Below are 5219 nucleotides of genomic sequence, written 5' to 3'. Positions count from 1 at the left end.
GGCAGCGTCGCTGGGTAGAGGCGTCGCCAACCAGGGCGTCGCCAGATCAAACAGGTAAAAGCAAGGCAACCACGGTGTGGTTCCCCGATACCCATGGGTAGGAAAGACCATGGAGGGAGCGACGCCGTGGGAAAGCCTCAGGACCCGATATCTCGGGAAAGTGATAAAGAGAAGGAAAAGGTGGCTTCAAGGCCATAGTGATAGTACCAGTGAAAGGGCAGCCTGACTCGTGAAGGTCCGCCCAGAGACGCCTTCGGGACAGATACGACCCAAGAGGAAGGTCACGCCCAGGATAACCGGGTGCAGGGTGCGAGAGGAAGGCAGATACGCTCTCAGAGTAAGTGGCTAGATACTTGGGGGCATGAGTTGGCACCCAAAAAGCCACCCCTAGCGCAGTAGCACTCCCAGGCAGGAGGACCCACACGTAGAAACGTCCCAGATGGGCAGAAACGCCCCCAGATGGGGTCATGCCGTCGTGAGCCTCCACGTGTACGACAGCCATGCCAGAATGGAAACACCCTCTAGTCAGGTGCCAGGTAATTAAAGATATTCAATACAGTTTCCCTTTCGAGCATTCTGGTACTATTAGGGCTCCCAAGCGTTTCAACGTCTTAAATGCGCTACATTTCGTAATTAAGCGCTTTTAAAGAATACGTTACGTTGAGATTAAAAGGGCTTTAAGGCGCTTTAAATTCTGGGGCAGTTTAAATAGCGCTGGGAATGTCGGAAAAAGGGTTGGAACCTTTGGCAAATTTACGAAAAACTCTTTGGTTGCTTGCCTCGTGCTTTAAGGTTACGTACAAGTGATCAGAGAATATTTCTGCCTAAAGGAGACAACACACACACAGATACACAGTTCTTTTACCACCTTCAGAGTGCCACACGCGGTGCTCAGATACGTGGGTGGACAGTTTTTTGGTGTTTCTTGCTGGCTGACTTGAGCGTCGGAGTGCAAACGGCCGCTAGGGCGCCTCTTTGTCCTCTTTTTTGCAGGAATTCACAGGCAATCAGTGGGAAGGAGTCCTTAGCTGACGGTTGAGGTCGCGCACGAAGACGTTCCGGTCAACCGGACGGAACAATACCTACGAGTAGAATATTAGTTGAATAGATGATGGTGACAGCATGAACTGATGACACCCTTGTTAGTTGAAAGTTAGTTGAATTACAACCTTGTTTTTTTATCTAAAATTTTAATTTTATATGAAATAATAAAAATAAAAATAAAAAGTTATATAATTAATTAGAAGTTGTACAGTGAAACACAAATATAAATATATAAGATACTTGGACAAAGATAATGGTGGCATGTACCTTGTTGTTGTAAGTAGAGATTGATGACGATTATTGTGAAGGAGTCGATAATGGTGCAATCCGCAGAGGCTACCCCGCGGAAGGTGTTGTGGAACTCAGACCTGGATTTGTTGGTGGGGAATTACCACACTCCCACCGTCTATTTCTACAACCCAAACGGGGCTTCCAATTTCTTCCACCCCAACATTATGAAGGAAGCCCTAAGTAAGACCCTCGTCCTTTTCTACCCAATGGCCGGCCGCCTCCGCCACGGTGACGACCACCGCGTGGAGATTTATTGTGACGGTCAGGGTGTACTTTTCGTTGAGGCTCATGCCACCGTTGCCATGGACCACTTCACTCACAACCTTCACCATCGTAACCTTATTCCCGCGGTGGATTATTCTGCCGGGATTGAAACATATCCGTTAGTGGTGTTACAGGTGCGTTCCTTTTCTTTCTCTTTGTAAGGATAAAATTAAACTAACTATTTGCTGCACTGCACTGCATGCATTCAGGTAACATATTTCAAATGTGGTGGGGTCTCAATAGGCGTTGGTATACAGCACCATGTAGCAGATGGAGAATCAGCTCTTCACTTCATCAATTCATGGTCGAATGTGGCTCGTGGCATCCCCATTTCTGTTCCCCCATTTATTGACAGGAACCTACTTCGTGCCAGAGACCCACCTCAACCAGCTTTCCTCACCACGAATACCAGCTCTCACCACCCATCACCACCACCACCACCACAACTGTGGTTGCCTCTAGTTTTAAATTGAGTCGTGACCAACTCAACATCCTGAAGGGCAAGTCGAAAGAAGATGGCAACACAATAAACTATAGCACTTATGAGATGTTGGCAGCTCATATATGGAGAAGTGCGTGCAAAGCAAGAGGCCTTCCTGAAGACCAAGAAACCAGACTATATATTCCAATTAATGGAAGGTCAAGGCTGCAACCTCCCCTCCCTCCTGGTTACCTTGGCAATGCTATCTTCTCCACCTTTCCCAAAGCATTGGCAGGAGATCTCGTGTCAAAACCTACATGGTATGCTGCAAATCAAATCCACAACGCAATAGCGAGAATGGACAACGAATATTTGAGTTCAGCTCTTGACTATCTGCAGCTACAGCCTGATCTAAATGCTCTTGTTCGTGGAGCACACATACTTTTGGGTGTCCAAATGTGGGTATCAATAGCTGGGCTAAGTTTCCAATCTATGATGCTGACTTTGGTTGGGGAAGACCGATCTTCATGAGACCAGGCTGGATTATACACGAGGGGCTAGCAATCATAATTCCAAGCCCAACAAATGATGGCAGCTTGTATTTGAAAATGGCTCTACCACCTCACCATATGAAGCTGTTTCAAGAATTCCTTTATGACATTTGAGGGGTTGGATATTAACTTCACACCCTTTCCCACCATCATCGCTTGCCATCTTTTCCCATGCTACAAATTAGTCCTAGCACTATCATTGATCACATCACGTCTTTCTAGTTTTTCAATTCAATAATTATGTAATGCTTATGAGTCACCATCTCATATAACATTCATCATGACTAGTGTTCTTCGAGATTCTCTTCTTTATTTACTAATAAGGGACTTTAATAAAGGAAAAGTGATGATGATTTACTCGATATATATATATCTCGTGATTAACAACAAATCTCAATAAGACGATATGATGAAATAACGTAAAAGATATTTTACTAGAGTTTAGTTGTTTTAAAAAATTTCTGTTACCTTTTATATATTGATACCATTATATAATATATTGAATATTTGAATATGGTAGACTCTATACATAAATTTTTTCAATGTTAATAAGAGTCATTTCTTTCAATCTTATTATTGTATTGTCTTATCTATTATATATTATTGTTAAGAACTCAATAATTTACCTCGTCTGGGGGAAAAGAAAAAGAAAGTCAAAGAAGTTAAAAATATGACCAACTAGTTTGACATGTTGAAATTGTTTGGGAGAATGACTTTGGATTATGAAGAATTAAGATGAAGATCATCTTGATACAATAAAATGTGTTGATGCTATGAAGGATAATGCAAACATGTTAGTGTCTATCTCATAAGGAAAAGACTAATTAATGAACAAAGCTAGGAGTCCCATAATTTTGTGTTTTTAGAAGAGCAAACCTAATGTTACTTATGTTCATTCACATAAACATTAGGCAAGTTTGTTAGAGCTTTTCTAAGTCTTAGAATGGATTTTCTCTTCATTGTTACTGCATCAGTAATAGCAATAGATTTTCAAGTTGAGAAGTCAAATCAAGATCCAACACATATAAGTGAAATTGAACTTGTTTACTCCAACAAGAAATTCAACTCATTAAAGATTGAAACAAACATATCATGGAAATATAGAGATACATGAACAACAATACCTGCAATTGACACATGCTTAACATTAATATTTTGTGTCATAACTTAAACATACAATGCAAACTCAAACAAAAAAAAACTATTCTATACATACTAATGTTCTCATTTGGGTGATATATTAATACACAAAAACATAATAATGTTAGTAATAACCTTATTTGATAAGACATGTGCATTAATTAAATATACTTATTATTTTTGGATGTATAAATAAAGTTAAAGCTACTAACACATACTCACTATCAATAGTCATATCTATTAATTATAAGAACAATTAATCAACCCACTAGTACAAAACAATACTTTTTTGTGACGGTTACACAAGATTTTTGTGACGGTTCTGAGGTGATATAAGAACTATGCACTTTCTATGTTAGTTGAAAATTTGTCATAGTAGATTGACTTACTATGATTTGTTGTGTATAAAATGTCATAAAATGTGCAAAATATCTATCATAATATGTTCAAACGGAATTTCTATGTTTGGTATTTCTACAACAATTATAAAAAATATGACTTACCATGATGGTTCTCATCAAAACCGTCATAGTAAGTGATTGTCTAAGACAAATATTTCTACCACTCGTCAAATCAATTTTTTTATGTCATATTATAATAATCGTCATACTAAGTTTTTTTTTAAATACGTTTGCTTTATCATTTTTCTTCATTTATTAATTACAATCATCTGCATATCAATGTTATCCAAACAATTGCATACAATTTCCAAAAAACTCAATCATTGATCAATTTTTCTTCATTCATTAATAACAATCACCTGCATATCAATGTTATCCAGACAACTACATACAATTTTCAGACAAACCCATTCATTGATCAATTTCCCCCCCATTCATTAATATTAATCACCTGCATATGAATGTTATCCAGACAATTGCATACGATTTCCAGACAAACTCATTCATCGATAATTCAATTATATCTAATAAACATTTTACAAAAACGATAAAATATAACATTCATTGTATATTTAAATAAACCAACGAATTTTAATCTTATCATAACACTTAAAAAAGAAAGCCCAATGCATTCTAATGTCTTCTATATTTTTATCCTTGAATAGCGATGAATCGTTGAATAACTATATATAAATTGACTTAATTAATAAAAAGTGAAATTCATAATTAAATAATTAATGTTTGCATATATGATTGTGTGCATGTGCTTCATCACATAATATCCACACTCATAGCTTCTGATTGATGTGAACACTGCAAATTAAAATATAAATATAAGATATATTTTATATCATAATTAAACAGTGGTAAGACAAATAAGTTACATTAGATGCAATTAATTGTATCTTCTTCCTAGCTATATGTTGAAGGCCTTCCAATCTCGATTGAGCCTTTAAAGCCCTTTAAAAAGTAGACATTCATTAATTCTTATTAATCATTAAGGTATAAACTATAATACAAGAAAAAACTTACGCGTCTAGTAAATGTTTGATGGTCAAAGTGTTAGTTTTTTTTATTTAATGAACACAAGAGAACCATGAGAAATGA

At 37.4% G+C, this 5219-nt stretch overlaps 1 pseudogene; it reads left to right on the top strand.

Moving 5' to 3' along the window:
• Positions 1–1302: 1302 nt before the first annotated feature.
• LOC137831331 (shikimate O-hydroxycinnamoyltransferase-like) lies at positions 1303–2852 on the top strand (annotated as a pseudogene).
• Positions 2853–5219: the final 2367 nt, after the last annotated feature.

The sequence above is a fragment of the Phaseolus vulgaris genome, chromosome 6, assembly GCF_000499845.2.
Source record: "Phaseolus vulgaris cultivar G19833 chromosome 6, P. vulgaris v2.0, whole genome shotgun sequence".
NCBI classification, from domain to species: domain Eukaryota; kingdom Viridiplantae; phylum Streptophyta; class Magnoliopsida; order Fabales; family Fabaceae; genus Phaseolus; species Phaseolus vulgaris.
This window is presented reverse-complemented; position numbering and strand designations above follow the sequence as displayed.